Here is a 17,676-nt window from a genome sequence, read left to right as displayed (position 1 = left end):
AAAAGCAACAAGGACAAAAAAAGAATCTGACCACAGAAAGCCATTATGATGACAAGGAAGACCAAGACACAAACTCAGAAAAGGACAACATTGTCAAAACACGATGGGCAAAGCCCCCAAAGAAAAATGGGAATTGGTCTCAAGCCCAGAAAGAACTCACTGAAAAGCTCAAAAAGGAGTTTAAAATTCAAATAAAATTAATAAATTAATAAAATTTAAGTTCAAATAAGAGAGGGAGAAGAAAAAGTGGTGAAAGAAATGAGAGTGATTCAAGAGAATCAAGAGAAAAAGAATCAACACCTTGGAAAAAAAAACTCCTTGAAAAGTAGAATTGGTCAAATGGAAAAAGATAAAAAGCTAACTATGGATAATAATTTCTTAAAAATTAGCACTGGGCAAGTAGAAGCTAATGATTCTATGAGACATCATGAATCAATCAAAATCAAAAGAATGAAAAAATTGAAGAAACTATAAAATACCTCATTGGAAAAACAACTGACAAGGGAAGATGATACTTGTAATTCTTAAGAACTGTGTCACTAATAGTATAGTTAGAAGGAGTATACATAGAGAGTACAGGAATAAGCTGAATTTGAGGGAATGATAAAAAATTAAGGGATGAGAAAGGACTACACTAGATGCAGAAGGAAGGGAGAGATAGAGCGATTAATTATTTCACATGAAGAGCATGTATAGTGGAGGGCAAGATGGGAGAAAAACTTAGAAGTCAGCATTTTGAAAAAGTGAATGCCAAAAATTGCCTTTACATATAATTGGAAGAAATACTATTTACAAATGGAAAAAAAATTAATGGAAATAAGGAAATGTTAGGCTACTTAATATAAAAACATTGGCTCTTTCCTAATGAACAAATCATTGCAAAAATGGAACAAAATAAAATAACAAAAATCAACATATTAGAAAAAAGAAGAATATTTGAACAGGAACACAGAACCAATGAGGGAAACTCACAATCAACAAAACGAGATTTATTAAAAAGCAAATAAACCGGAAGAAAACAGGAGAACTATACCGGTAGAAATTCTGTTACTAGAGAGTCAAGTTCAAAGAGATAATATAAATGATTGTATTGCCTATAGAATGCAAAGATATTAAGATCCTAACCACCTCTTTTCAAGACACAGTAGATTTTCTAGAAATACTGAAATTTAGGGATACTCATCATTGAGAGAATTCACCAAAAATCAAGAGAAATGTTTTTTTTTCTTTCCTATTTTTAGAGACTAGGTCTTATCTCCTCTAAGTTTCAAATGCATTGACCACTCATGGGCTTAAGTTCACTACTAACCAACAGGATGACCTGCTCCATTTCTAACCGGGTTTTATTTGTTGTTTTTTTACCTATCCTGGTGGTCCTTAAGGACTCCCCCTAAATTGGCTCTGGATATAGTGAGGACATTATATATTGGCTTCGTCCTACTGCACCTCAAATCTCCTGCGCTCATGCTGCTCATCAGTCTGTCTCTCGCATTACAGGTATGTCTACCAATACTCCTGAGGGAGATATACCTGTTTCGACTCATCCAGATACAATGCTGTCTGACAGTACTTCATACTCTATCTAGTGATGCACTGACTCCCTGGCCACAACCATACAGACGTTTCCTCTCTCTCTAAGGATATGAATCCTGTGAATGGGGGGCCTCTCACTTTTTATTTGCATACCAAGTTCCTGGTACATTTCCTGGCACATTTGTTATTGGTCAGTCATTTTTAGGCATGTCCAACTCTTTGTGACCCCATTTGGGGTTTTCTTGGTAAAAATGCTGGAGTGTTTCGCCATTTCCTTCCTCAGCTCATTTTACAGATAAGGAAACTGAGACAAAAAGGGTTAAGTGACTTGTTTAATATGACACATTTAATAATTGCCTGACATCACATTTCAACTCAAGAATGTAAATCTTCCTGATTCCAGGCCTGGCACTCTATGCACTGTGCCACCTAGCTATCCCTGGCACATAAGAAGCACTTAATAAATGCTTTTATCAGCATTTATTTTCAAACTCCAGATCATCACTGATGAAGACGGGGTTTTGCAAGTAGTTAAGAAAAATACATCAATAATCAAAGAATTCTGATTCAAATTGCGAAGTACTTATTATTCAACCCGTATGAGAAAAAACAAAAAAAATCTGAGACATGATTTACTCTAAGTCCAAAATTATCTTAGAATCTTCTACCAGGTAAACCAAAATTATAACTTCAAGGTAGAAATTATATAGTGGATTTGCCAGATTATTTCCATTTATATAGGAAAAGCGAAGTATTGCTGAGGCTTTGACAAGTATATTATTCCCAAAACAACATTCTAGATCATTTCTAGGTAGAACAAGCTAGGATGGGCCAATTTACAGTTCCACCAATAGTGTACTTGTTTTCCTGCAGTGTTCAAATACCAGCATTTTTCATTTTCTTCTTTTGTCATCTTTGCCAATCTAATGGACGTGAGGTGAAAATTCAGAGTTTTAATTTGCATTTCTATAATTAATAATGATTTGTAGCATTTTAACATGGTTGTTGATAGGTTTAGATTTCTTTCTTTGAAAGCTGTTCATATCCTTTCACCATTTATTAATTAGAGAATGCTTCTTATTTTTACAAATGTGAAATGCTTTCTTACATATTTTGGATATGAAACCTTTATCAGAGAAACTTGCTGCCAGGATGTCTTCATGAGTTACCTATTTTCCTTCTAATTTTTACTATACTAGATATGTTTGTGCAAACACTTTAATTTTACATAATCAAAATTGTCTATTTTATCTTATGTAATCATCCCCATTGAGTGTTCACATATAAACTTTTCCTCATCTGTAGATCTGAAAAGTAATTCCTTCCCCTTCTAATTTATTTATAAATGTAATATTTTTATACCTATTTCATTTGGAGCCAGTCAGTTATTGATAAATATCAAGAACTTAGTATGCATCAGATGCTACTAAGCACTGGACAAATAAAGAAAGGTCAAAAAAGCTTCTTAAGGAGCTTACAGTCTAATGGAATAGACAACATGCAAATTGTATGCAAACACACATAGACAGATGTTGGGAAAAGCACATCAACTCTTTTAAAAAGGAGAATTATTCTACAATGTTTATGTCCACAGAATTTCTTATGGTGCTATGGGGCTATTCTGAATTAAAGGTGAGGCACAGAGCTAGCCTGCCAAAGAGGAATGATGAAAATACACCATCTTGTTACTACAGCTGTTAAAAAAAGACAAAAAAAACTAAAGGACTTGGTAGGTTAGGATTGCAACTGTTTATTGTTTTTTGGGAGGAATGAATGGGGAGCATTTCCTGGGGGAACAAAGGTATAACTGCACCATTTAAAGTGGCTACTTTAACATTTTAGTATTAATATTCAGCACTAGTATTAATATTAGCAGTTTACATTATTTTACTGCTAAGACCCCTACTCTGAGAATTTTTTTTTTTTTTAAAGATGAACAAGAGGTTCTAACCTGAGGTTTTTGCAGGGTGAGGTAAGTGGGGCAATGCCCCAGTGGAGCCAAATTAAAAGGGCACCTAACTGGTCAGGCACAGAATTAGATATTTCAATGAAGGATCATGATCTGGAGGGGATAAGGCATAAAATATTCTGGGGTCCTCTGCATAAGCTATTTATTCACCATCACTGCTCAACCAGGTCCTATGGAATTCTGAGTCATAAATTTCCTCTGGCAGAAAGGTGGCACAGTGGATAAAGTGTTAGGTCTGGATTCGTAAAAACCTGAGTTTGAGAAGTGCTAAACTGGCTCTGGAACGTACATACAGACAAAACATCAATGACTAACAACAGCTTACCTTTATACAAGGCTTTAAAATTTGAAAGTGATTTACAAACATCTCATTTTATCTTCCTAACCTGGAGGTAGGTCCTTCTATGACCTCCATTATACAGATGAGAAATCTGAGGTACAGAAAGGTTAAGTATTTGAACTCAAGCCTGTTAACCCCAAGACCAATGCTCTCCTGACTGTGCTACTTCATTCCCTAATTTAACTACCTTAAAAAAAATCCTGTCCCTCCTCTATTTCACAGTCAAACCCTTAGAAAAGGAAGTCTAACTTCTTTCCTCTCAGTATTTCCTGCACATCTGACAGGATTAGTCATCCCTTGACATTCCTGGGTTTCACACTCACGGTTGTGGTTGTTAAAAGGTTGTCCACTGATAATTAAATAGAAATTCTGAGAGATTTGCAGCATGCTATACAAAAGTGCAGACAACATGCATATGCAAAGAAAACTAAAACAAGTTATTAAGTCATAAATGCATGGTGTATATTATTAGTCTGATTTATAATGCACTCCCAGAAACATCCATAAATTTATTATGCAGAGTTAAGTGTTATTAAAAGTTCAGTCGTGGGGCGCCAACGCTCTTCAGAGCGCTTCCTCTGTCTCTCTAGCATTCAGACTCAGCTACTCTTCAGAGGAGACCCTGCAGGCGCTGCTGCATCTACACAGGCTGCAGAGTGTGCACAATGCTGGTGTCTCCTGTAGAAAGGGAAGCTTTTTTATGGGTGCAGTGTGTTGTTTAACTTGTTTTGTTTGCTAAATAAATAAGATCGGAGATTTGGTGCAGGGTCTAGACTTGTTCGTGGTTTTTTCACATGTGTGGGGGTGCCGCACCCCAACCCCAATAAATGTCAGTGAGCAGCTGTGTCTCACAATTCTAGGCTTTGGAATTCCCATTCCATCTCCTCCCACACTCCCTCTTCACCCCCACCTCCTAGCCTACGTAGCATGGTTCCAAGGCCCACCTCTTGTGCCACGTGCTATGGGATGTCTCTCCACATGCCCACAGGTCAACTAGAACCATAGGGAAAGGCCTCCCCCGGCTGGAGCCACATTGGGTGGGGCTGGAGGCACCACCTACTGCAGGAAGCCTGGGTCGTGGGAATTATGTATGTGTATCCACACTTATGTCTACACACACACTGCTTTATAACACTAGATATAATTAACGTTTTACACATTATATTCTATCAGTAGAATGTAAATTCCCCAAGAATAAGGAACCTTGGGTGGGGCTTTTGGTCATTTTAGCCACAGTCCCATCAAGTTTAGATTAGTGGGGATTAGAATCTACCAGATAATGCTGGTCTGCAGCCTCCCTCCCCCATCTCACTCTCCCCTCCAGGCCCTGCCATCACCTCCTCTCATCACCTCCCACCCCACCCCTCCCCCCTCCCAGGTCAGCCTGGCTCCCTCCCGCCCCCTCCCACCTCTCACCCTCAGCCTGGGCCCCTCCGGACCATAGGATCCCAGGTAAGGGGCCTCCAACGCCCTGAGGCTGCCATCTGCTCTCGGGGAGGCCTGGGAGGCCCCGGGGCCTCTCACTGAACACACTCTGGCATGGTGCCCCCTGGGGTGCCCTGAGGAGCTGCAGCTGCAGTGGCTCCCACATATGGCTTTGTAAATAGGCGCACCCACCTTTCTGGGGGGCAGCCATGAGGTACTATGCATGTGGCACACTGCATATGCTCTCACATTCAGTTGGTATGTTAGCTAATCTTTCTGTACTACCTTTTTCCCTTTTTATTATTTTGCTACAAAGGATGCCTACAAAAAGGAGGATGGAGCTTGGCAATAAGAGATAAGGAGAGGCAGAATGGCAAAGTGAACTGACCTGGGCTTGAAGCTGGGCAGGCCTGGGTTCAAGCTGTACCTCTGGCATGCATTACTAGTAAGGCTCTGCTGACCTGCACTGACAAGAGGTTCTTTCCACAGAGGGGTTTCCTCCATGAAAGCACAGATCCCATCCCCAGAGGATATCTAGTCCCAGCAACTCCTTTTACAGACAAGAAAACTGAGGTCTTAAGAGATTGATTTGTTCCGTTAAAATGTACTAAGTCAGAAGTTCTGGTAATCTGATGCCAGAAAATGTCCACATATATACATATTAAATATATTTAAAGACAGACATAGACATACATATAAACATTCATGTTGATTTACATGCATATATATCTTTCTACATATATACATATAAATCACACGCACATTCATGAAAGTTAAAGGTAAAATATGCACTCGTGTCTCCTCTTTGCTGGGACATAGGCAACTGCATTTTAAACTCCCTCTAATCCTCTCTGTTTCTCCTCAGTCTCTCTCTGTACACGGATCCTTTCTTTTGAGTTTTCACTCATCTCTCCTCTTTGCAGTGCACCCTGCTGAGGATCATGATCCGTCTGGACACTTAATCAGCTGTAAAAGGAGAATGCCTGTTTTAAGCTAACTTAAAGAAATGAAAACCCAGCTTAAAATAAGGTCCACAGGTCTGACTTGTTTCTCTCCTGCTTATTGGCTGTGTGACTTTGGCTATGATTTGACTCTTATGGTCTCCGTTCTCCCATTTGTTCGCTGTGACACTTGCACTACTTACCTCATAGGGGTTTTATGAGAATCAAATGAGATAATGATATGCCCTAGAAATTCTCTACAGAAATGTAAGCTGGATGCAGGTCATGAGATCAACAAAAAAGAACACTAGACATTCTCACAATCACCCAAATTTCTCTAAAATTGGAATTATATACAACATATAAAACAACATGAGCTATCTCCACTGTCTGTGCCACCAAAAACCTTACGAGAACAATTCAATGAACTGATTCCAGATGGCCCATCACAAACCTTACCTTGCTCACTAAGCATCTTCCTCCCAAGCCTCCCACCAAGTAGGGACGGTTGCTCCAGGAAATCCAGCAGCTTGAATTTCTACCACTCACTTCTCCAATTGAATAGAAAAAAACAGAAAACACAATAGTTTGAAGTCTGTTTGGTCTGAGACAGCAGTGTGACAGCACCCTGTGCAGCAATTAAGTGCTCTCGGAGAACAGAAAAAATCAGGGTGTATTAGTGCAAGCATGCATGCCATGCGTGTACACGTGAGTAGGCAGTGCTCCACAAAGCCTGAGGGAAAGAGCCCAGAATCTCGCTGGGGCCAATTCTGTTCTCCCAGAAGTCACTTAGGGCACAGACTGAGGCTGATAAAACATGATTCACCCAAAGTAGGGGGAGACTGTGACTACATTAAAGGTCCAGTCACCAGGGAAACTACAATCCACAGGGAGGAAGTCAGAATGTGAAGAATGGGAGCAGGGGAGAGAGAGACTAAAATTAAAATCTCAGGAAGAAGAAAACTCAGTTAAAGGCTTTGAACACAAGCTGATAAATCAACAGGGAAGGTATCAATAACAAAAGGAAATACAGCCTGCAAATCATCTGAAAGAGTTCAAGCATCTAGAACACTGCAAAACAAAGGAAAATTAATTAACATCTGATAAAGAAGACAAACCAGTGGATCCCAAGAGAACATGGAACCAGTAGGATATTCCCAAGTGGTTTAAAAGAAAGACTTGCAAAAGCCGAATTTATGTCCTGCACAACAAAAAAAAAAAATCAAAAGAATAGAAAAACTTGAGTCTATGGTGGCAAGTCTCACTAAAGAAACAAAAGAAGATAGCTGGGAATGCAAATATTCAGAACTAAAGACCAATACATAAGAGAAACACAAAACAGTAACATAAAACATGATAGCCAAGTAAGTAAAATGCACTGATCCTAAGATGGGCTGGATAGAGACAACTTAAGGACAAGGTCTCTCAGAAGAATACGGAAAGTCAAAAAACTTATCTACTATAGCGCTACAAATAATGTGGAGAAAATTGCCCATCATCTACAAGCACAGAAAACACAGTGCCAAATGAAAGAATTCATAGATCACTGCCAGAAAAACAAAACCCCTAAGCTGCAAACTCTAAGACACACAGAGGTTAAATTTAATAATTCTAATGACAAACAATAAATTCCTCAACTCAGAAGACCTTCAAATGTAAAAGAAAGAAAATTAAAATAATACCAGACTATTCTGCACCCACAAGAAACAGTAGAAAAGAATATAATAATGCATTTCAAAGAGCAAAGAAGCTCAAGAAGCAACTGGAGGTGCCATACCCTCCAAATCTCAGCCTAACCACTGATGAAAAATGATGGATATTCAATCAAAAGTGGGCATCAAAAGAAAATGTAATCAGCAAAAGAAGCTCCAACTACCCCATTGGAAAAGTTGCATACGACCTGTGGCCACCCTGGCTCTAGGCTTTCTTTCTTCTGTTTATATATAATATCTGCCCTGGACTGCGGTTGGTGCAGGGATCCATGATGCTGCTTTGTCCTGCTACCACCCAGGATGACTGGCCTCTTGGGAATAAACTCCCCCAATTAACCTAATAAAACCTATTAGGTAACCGAGCTGGTATGAGCCCCTCTTTCTTTGGTATCTCAGTATTCTCTTGGAGGGTATGCCATCCTACAATTGGCATAATTAGGGTAGAACCCATCTGGCCCCTTACAAGAGTCTCTGAAGAGACTTCTTTCTAAAACTACACAAGGCGGCAAAAAGAAGAAATGGCAGACCAGCAGGACTGAAACTTCATGGATCAACCCTCACAACTAGGCAGTAGGTGAATCAATGTTTCTGCAGGACTAAATTAAGGAAAAGAAGGGCAATGAAAGAAAAGAGGGGAGGAGGAAGACAAAGATATGTGAAACACTCTAAACAACTCAAGGGTTAACAATGAGAGGTACATGTAAAAAGGAGTAAAAGAAGCTCCTATCGTCCCTCGGGAAGAAACTGATAGAGAGTAGATGAAGAGGATATGGATACGTATTTTTTTTTAAAAAGAGGATATGGAAAAAGACAATGGATTAAAGAAGGAACTGAAATAAAACGAAAGAAAGGAAGATACTTTGTTTCAATGGTGGGAGAGGAAATCACTGAAGAAAGCTCCCAAGGGCTAAAAGATGTTCTATAAAGGAGACAGGGACCTCACAAAGGGTACAATCTGCAAGATCTAGTGCTCAGAGACCACTCCTCCTATGCCTCAGGAATAGGGGCATCAGAGCTTCTGGGGGCAAATGCTATCCAGGTGAGTTAGGAGGGCATCCACAGCCAGAAAAGGACCCACACAGAACCGACAGAAGAGCAAATGGTGGGAGGAGGAGCCCCAAATGACCATGGGAAAGTTAAAGGTTAATAATGAACTTTATAATCAGGGGAATGGGAAAATTCCTACAATGGGGAATATCCTCTCTATCACATGCAGGACAAAAGGAAAGGGGATTAGATCCACAGGACATTAAGAGAGAAACTACAGTCAGTGCTCAGCATTGTAAGCTTAACTTTCCTGACTTGAAGCATTCACATGATTTGATAAGTAACCTCATTTTCACTTTCATGTTGGCAACCACATTTGAGGCTATGCACAGCAGAGACAAAAATGGGAGGTGAGATGTGCTCGAGCTTGTGGAGGGGTGGTGTCCTTCCAGGCGCCTCACTGGGCTTGTTCATTCTTTCGTTATAAAGAGCGCCCTGTGCATTCATTACGTATTTTCATCATTTGCTTTTAAAATTCAATGAGTTGCAATTATACCCCCAAAGCCTAGTGTAAGACTCTGGGGTCTAAGACCAAGTGCGCAAAGCCAGTCATGCAGCTTAGTGAGGAAATAAAAATGTCAGATAAACTTCATGCTGGAATGTCCGTAACTGCTGTCAGCATCAAGTTTGGTGTTAGCAAATTAACTATTCCTTACATCCACAAAAAGGAGGAAAATTTTCATAAAAGTGTTTGTGAATCCGAGCTAGAAAGTGCAAAAGGAACCTCTCATGGTTAACAGCAAAGTTTGTGGGTCATCCCGCCTGGTATGGAGTGTCAACAAGAATGAACAAAAATGGTGAAAAGATTGGGAACAGTACAATATGAGTATCAACTGAATGCACTTAGCCTGAATACTTAGGGATAACTTAGTCTGAAAAAGAAAAGACTTACAAAGAACATAATAGCTGTATTTGAATACACAAAAAGCGGCTAAACTGATGAGGAATTAGTTATGCAATACTTAGCCTTAGTGAGAAGAAAAGAGTAAAGTGATAAAATACTAACAATCAAAATCTATAGAAACTTGAAAAACCAAATGGATTAAAAACTAAAACACAAACTTTTAAAGCATATGCACAGTTTTCAAAAGATACACAAACTAGAATGACCCCAAGAAAATTTGTTCATAATTACTACTATGCAAAATATAAATGAAAAAAACTTTCAGTTATCACCTCACACCCAGCAAATCAGCAAAAACAAAGTTTTTGTTTTTAAATATGAGCAGAGGCATGGAGTAGTCGATAGAAAGTTGGCCTCAGCCCCAAAAGACGGGTTCAAGTCACGACTTTGACAGTTTTGGTTGTATGACCCTGGCCTATCATTTTCATTTCTCCATTCCCAAGGCAACTCTTTAAGAATAGATGCTAGAGAGAAGGCAAATTAATACATGCACTGTTAGGGAGAATTTCCTCAACTAGGAATTCCTCATACCAATAAAGTCACAGGTGCAATACGTAAAGATAGGTCCTATCCCCTATCTTTAGAAAATTAGAAACTTCTCTGTTAAATGGGTTATGGATAGACAAACCGCTATCATACCTATGACATGGCCTGATTCCTTGTCACTAACTTAACACAGTCTGAGAACTGATGCTGCAGTTATAATCAACATCTTGTTGCAGCGATGGATCAATCTACATTATGTGACATAAACTGGTATCAAACAAAATCTATACAAATTAGTATCAAACATAATGTATTCAAATGAAAGATTTCCTGTCAGAGGTTCCCATCACTGGTCTACCATTCCCTTTCCAAAAAAAAAAAAAATTACTCAGTGTCCCCCTGGAAATCTACTTTCTTTAACCCTTAACTTCTTTGTTAATTAGCATCATTTCACACTACTCTCAGCCCCCTGGATCATTCCAGCGCCCCCCCAGAGGGAGGCATTACCTACTTTGGGAACCTATGCAAAGTCGTGCCTTCTCAAAGCTCTGCCTCAGGGATCCAAGTTTGTTTTTAAATACTTCCAAATATCAGAATCCTGATGGAGATGCCAAATAACCTTTATAAATTTGCAGCTCTGGTCTACATAGTATGCATACCTGCTCCATTGGTCCTCCTTTTAGCCAGTTCTGGAATTGGCAGAAACTCAGGGATATTTTTGTAGTTTCAAGAAGTTGAGAAGACTGAAAAGTAGGGCAAGGACAAATCTGTTATTGGCATCTCTGGGTCCCAGTGGTTCCTCTGGGAAGACTGGGATGAAGTCTCCACTTTATGTGATGGATTCTACAAAATCAATAAAAATATCATTATTTATTTTTCTTAATCCCACTGTCTAATAATATCAAGGTCAAAGTCGCTGCAGGTGCCAAACACTGAGCTAACATCCATCTTTCCTCAACTGAACTTGAAAAGGAGCAAGGAACCTTCCAAAAGTGAAGGGGAAAAAGAAGATGGTAGCCATCCCCCAGCCCCTTCCTGTTTCATGTTATGTTATATTTCTGGAGCGGGTGGGGGTGGAGAGAGGAGAGTTACCAAAGTGTTTACGGTCTCTATAAGATAAAACATATTAAAACAAAGTCAATATTGGAAAAAAAAAGAAAATGTAAAGCATCTGATATAAAAAAGAAATGACCTGGAAAAAAGAACAAAGGAAAGATAATGTAAGAATCACTGGATGACCAATCATGACCAAAAAACAGAGCATGGATATCGTACTTCAAGAAATCAGTAAACAAAACTGTGCAGATATATCAGAACACGAGGGCAACGTAAATAGAGAAAAAATTCAATAGTCAGGTTCTGAAACCCAAAATCGAGGGCTTCCAGGTTAAAGAAAACATACTGAAGCTGCTGGAAATGAAGTATTTCAAATACTAAGAAACCACGTTCCAGATCACTAAGATCTTGTAACTTCCAACATAAAGGAGCAGAGCATGGAATGCGATATTCCAAAAGGAAAATAAGACAAAGAGCAGGCGATACAAAGGCAAAGGACAGTCCCCAGCCCTTGGGAAGTTCACAATCTGGTAGAGGAAACAACATGCACAGAAAGATGGACCAACAAGGTGTGTACATTATAGTAAGGCAGTACCTCCCCATTACTAATCCACTATTCTACTTACCACAGCAGCTTTTCCAAACTTTTCCAGATAGTTCTCCCAACTCTCACCCTCTCAACTGAGAACTTTGCCTCAAATTTTACTGAAAAATTCTGAGTCCAATTGCTGAGAGCTCCCTCCTTTCCTCTTTCTCATGTCACAACACTCAGGTGCCTTCTGCCACTATCTCCTCCTCCACCCATGTTTCACCTTTTCCTTACCAAGGTAAACTCTCTACCTGCAACAATGGATCCCATTGCATCCTGTCTTCTTCAACAGACAGGACCAAAGACCCAAGAACTTTAAAAACAGGAGGGCTAAGGGAATTAAGTTAGGGCCTTGAGATATGTGTATATACATAGAAAAAGATGTCAAAGTATCTTGAGATCCAAATATATATATATACATAGATATGTATGTATGTGTGTGTGTGTACATATGTATTGAGATCCTCCACAGTCAAAAGACCTGAGTTCAAATCCCACTTCCAAAATTTAATATTTAATATTTGTCTGACCTTTAGCCAGTAACTTAGCATCTTTGGGACTCAGTTTCCTCTTCTGAAGAATGCTCTTTTTCCCATCTCCCCTTCATATACAGACATGCAGGTGTATGAATAAATGTATATTTATACATATATTTATACACAATGCATAGGCACACATGAACCTGTCTGCTGTATCTATGTGTGCGTATATATATATATATATATATATATATATATATGCGTGTGTATGTGTAATGTATATACACATATGCACTCATTAAAGTCAAAATATGCACTCATGTGCCTCATGTGCATTGGGACTTCTAATCCTCTCTCGGTTTCCTCTCAGTCTCTCTTATGTATCTGCAGAGTATCAGCCCCCTCTGTATAGGTATCTTTTCTTTTAAATTTTCACTCAGCTTTCCCTTTCACAGTGTGCCACTGATGAGGATCATCCTCAGCCTGGATACTGAATCAGCAGCAAAAGGAGAATGCCTATTCTAGGCTAACTGCCTTGCTAGTGCCTAGAGATCCAAAATCCAAACTATAAATTTGCTGAGGCAGCACTGTGTATTTCAACAGAGCTCTAGAGAGGGAATGGAGTAAGACAGGTATCGAGGCTTGAAAAAGAGCTCAACCCCAATCCCCCAATCCCTGCTTACCCTCCCCCTCATCCCTCAATGCAGTGAAGAAGCAAACTTTAAACACAGGAGCCTGCTTAGTCTGCAATGCTCTCCACAGCAGGGCTGGGGGTGGGGTGGGGGTGTGAACAACTCTGTGGGCAAGAACCCCGAATCCAGCTGTGGCCAGTTCATAAACCTAGGCTGGTGAACCATGGGAGGAAGTTGAGATGCTTTGAGATCCAGTTCCTAGGGAAACCAAAGAAAGAAATCAGGAAGTGAGCAACAGGGGGAAAAAAGACTGAAATTACCAAAGATCTCAGGAGAAAAAAATTCAAAGACTTCAACCATAAGCAGATAAGCCACTAACAGCCAAAAGAAAGATGAACACTAGTTCTAGTAGATGAGATCAAATATCTATGAATAAATGCTAAAGCAAAGGAAAATATGCAACACCTGACAAGGCAGAGGACCCTGTGAATTTTAAGGAGAGGATGGAGCCATAACATACTGTTCCTGAGTGAGCCAAAAGGGAAATGAGAATTATGAGAGCAGAACACATGGCCTCTATAACAGAAACAATTGACAGTACAGAAAAACTGGAACCCTTGGTGCAGGTCTCACCAAAGAAACAAGAGACCGAACGCAAATGGCCACAATGTAAAAAAGGAGAAGCAAAAAGCAGTAAGATTAAAATAAAACACGCTCTCTATTCAAGTGGATCACATTGCTCTTGAAGACAGGATGCACAGAGAAAACCAAAGATTAGAGGCTGAAGAACACGAGTCAAAAAACCTGAATAATATAACAAGAAACAACACAAGAAAATCACCCAAACTTGGGGACAGAAAATTAAAGATCAATTGAAGGAATCCATAGATCAGCTCCAGGAAACAAACAAACAAATAAATAAGACTTTAAAATCCAAGACTTAAGGAGTTAAAATGAACAATTCAATTCATAAACAAATTGTGCAGTGACCAGGAGAAAAACCTTGGGCATTCTTGTCACCAGAACAGATCTTTATACTGGGATCAGTTTTTGTTGTCTACACATTATTCCAGCTTTTACTTCCTGACTCTGGACTGGCCAGAGTAGGTGTCAATCACACAGGTGCTGCGTTCTTCTGTAGTAACTCTTAGTACACAGACTAGGCCATGGGGTCTCTAACCATTGCCTTCCCTAGACTACGACCCCTAAACACAGATCCCATCCTCTATCCCCATGGCATCTATAACCTAGCACTGGAAAGCAAGCAGCAAAGTTGCCAGTTGGCCCTTGTTCCTGTTCCCTGATCATCTATGCCAGCTCTCCCCCTCTTACAGCTGTGGGCAGGCCCTTATTCAGTAACTGCGCTGAAGGCCCCACACGGTTTTTCTGGGCTAGAACTCCTCACACCCACACCCACCCCCTATCTTTGTCTATCTTATCTAAGCTTGAAATATGGTTCACTTGGATTTTTTTTCTTTGATTTGACCATCAGAACTGAGTCTGAAATGTTTTCTAAATCTTTGTTCAAGAGTGATATTGAAAAATTCCAGGGTATGCTTACCCACTACTCTGCCATGAGCTAAGAGCTCATCTCCCCAAAAATTATTTTCTGAGGATGAAAGATAGAGTGTGGAGGAATGGTTAGAAAGATGGCCTCCACACTAAAGGTCTGACTTATACTTATCGACTATTTAACCCTGGGCAAGTCATTTCATTTCTTAGTTCTCTAGGCAAGTCTCTAAGAATAGAAGTTTGGAAGAAGATGAATATCTGCATTGGTAGAGGGAATTTCCTCATCTGGAAGTTCCCATACCAATAAAATCATAGATTTCATCCCTATTCCAATTCTCTTTAAAAGACTGAAAATTCTATTCAATGGGGTATGGATAATAAGCTACTATCTTACCTGTGACTGAGCCCGACTCCTTGTCAGTATCTTGACAGGCATGACAGGCATGCTGGAGCTAGAATTAATTGCTGCAGCAAGGGACCAGTCTAGATAGATCACATGACAGAAAAATGCATCAAGCGCAGTCTTTGCAGTTGTGTGACTTCCTCCAGACAGTTAATGCCTTCTCCTCAAAGCGTTGCCTGAAGGTTTCAAGATTACTTTCAAAAACTTCCAAGTATTAAGAATTTAGACTGCAATTCCAAATAAAGCTTAATTAATTCACAGTTCTGATATGAGTGTAGAATGCACATCTGACCCATATGTTCTCCTTTTAGTCAGTTCTGGAATTGGCAGTTGCAGGGATTTTCTGTTTAAGTTCAAAAGGCAAGAAGACTGGAAGGAAGGGCCAGGACAAATCTGTTATTGGAATCTCTGGGTGCTGATGGTATGTCTGGGTCACCTGGGGTGAAGTCTCCTTTTTAAGTTATGACTTCTGAAAAATGAATAAGAATTTCATCAGGTCAGCCTTTTCTTCTTCCTATTGCCTATTAATAGCAAAGTCAAAGATTGGTAGGCATGACACCAACGTTGCCATGGGGAACCTCCCATGTGATTCTGAACCCCTGGTGGCAATAATAAAAGTCTCATTTCCATGTCCCACTGCCCAACCTTTATTCCCATCCTTCTCCACTCCCACCTCTCCACGTTCCACCACAATGCACCCCCCAAAAGCTACTCACTTCTTGCATTATGCTCTACAGAATATGTATTCCACTGGCAATAAACTTCCTTTCATCTCAAATCTTTTCCTTCCCATTCTTTCTTTCTCCCACTTCCTATTTCCAGTCTGGAAGATCTAAGAGAACCAACCCCACCTCACCTCTCCTCAACTGAACAGCAAGGCACAAAAAATCTTCCAAAATTAATAGGAAAGAAGTATATTAACCATCCCTCAATCCTTTCCCGGTACATATTCTGGTATTATTTTCTTTCAGAGGATTATTTACTAGTGCAACTGAGGTGATAGATGATACTTATAAATAAAAATTAAAGGTAACTAGTATGAGAAAATCATGAATGAAAGTGAAGCACTGCTGAGACCCCTCAAGAAATAGTTGCCCCAGTTCATCTCTCATGAGAAGAGAACCTTGGAAGTCAGGTTTCAAAACAGTAGAAAGGCAACAGGAGGCAGGGAAATATCAAGGAGAGTCCAGTCATTAATTTCTAATTCTGCAGGATGCAGAAAGACAACTTGATCAGGTTTCCAGAAGAACATCAAAAAAATATAAAAACCTGAATATTATCATTATTGCATTATTATTATATTTTTATAATTTCTATCATTATTATAACATAAAAATACATTAAAAATTGTCCAGAACTTCTGAATGCAAAACTACATTAAAGATCCACTGATAGCTTTTAGTAAAAATAAACAAATTTAGGAAAATAAAATAAACCTTCATACATTTCAAATTCCAAACACAAAATGGTTAAAATGAACAATTTCAGTAACGTTTCAGTAACAAATTCTACAAGGGGAAAACATAAAGGTATGCCCATGTGAATGCATACAATACTTTTATACAACCACTAGAAACCACAAAAAGGACTGAAATCTGAATGAAAACAAGAAAACTAAATTAGTTCAGGAATGAATCTCTCTTTATACTATGGCCCCAAAGAGTGCTATAAAGCTAAATTTTAGGTTGGATCTGAGTCATGAGTCCTATGTGATAAACAGCTTGGAGAGGAAACTGATGAGCATTACATTACATGCTGCAACAGACAGAGTGTCGAATGGAGAGTCCAGAAAACCTAAACTCATCCCGTCTTAACTGGCAGCTCTCTCTCTTGTAACCTACAACTGAATCATAGATCCAGTGTAGAATCAGGAAGGGACCTGCAATCAGAGGTGGTGGTGCAGGACGGGGAGTAATAGTGCCTAAAGTTGTATTCTGCCCAAGGACAGAACCTGTGTGGCTCTGCAGCTCCGTCTCTAAACAGATCTCTAGACTGGGGGCCAGTATAATCCAGGAGCTCCAACAGGGCGAACAACCCACAGTGGTGTTGTTCAGGTCCCAAACCAGATATGGAACCTATAAAGCTCAGACCAGGAAGGCAAATGACTTCAGACAAGTTATCTGACCTCTTTCTGCCTCAATTTCCTCACGTATAAAATGGTATAATAATACTCCAAAGGGGAAGAAATATACATAGGCAAGTAAAGCAAATTCCAATATTGACTATTTCTGTTAGTCTGTCACTTTTTGTTCCTCTGGAATCCGGTGACTGCACTGGTTAGAATTTTTAAGTATTTCCAAGTTGTTTTTTTTAAAATGTTACTCTTTTATAAACTGTTTTCCTGGTTTGAGCAGGTGTAGATTTTTACTTCCTTTTGACCACATTATTTAACATGTTCAGTGAGAGCAACCAAAGCCCAGAATACCCTAAAGCATTATAAGGGAGTTTTCTAAGTTTATGAGGACCTGGCTTTTATTGAGTTTCCCTTGGAAGTCTCCGTATTACCACTTCTTCCATTTTCTCAGTCTTTTTTCCGAGGGGTCTCAGGCACCATACCAATAAGCGTCTTGCTTTAGGGAAGAAAATTTCATTTTGGGGAGAGAATCTATCCTATCTTCCTTAGTCACGAGTACAAGTCTTCTGTCTCC

General features: G+C 39.5%; 1 long non-coding RNA gene across 1 annotated transcript in view; it reads right to left on the bottom strand.

The window, feature by feature from the left end:
* The window catches only part of LOC140513098 (uncharacterized), a 41,589-nt gene extending 30,389 nt beyond the window's left edge, over window positions 1-11,200 (bottom strand). Inside the window, exon 1 of the long non-coding RNA XR_011970072.1 lies at window positions 11,017-11,200. This is a non-coding gene — a long non-coding RNA (uncharacterized lncRNA). The remainder of the gene's footprint in view (window positions 1-11,016) is intronic.
* Between the last annotated feature and the right edge of the window lie 6,476 nt (window positions 11,201-17,676).

Source organism: Notamacropus eugenii, chromosome 7 (assembly GCF_028372415.1).
Source record: "Notamacropus eugenii isolate mMacEug1 chromosome 7, mMacEug1.pri_v2, whole genome shotgun sequence".
NCBI classification, from domain to species: domain Eukaryota; kingdom Metazoa; phylum Chordata; class Mammalia; order Diprotodontia; family Macropodidae; genus Notamacropus; species Notamacropus eugenii.
This window is presented reverse-complemented; position numbering and strand designations above follow the sequence as displayed.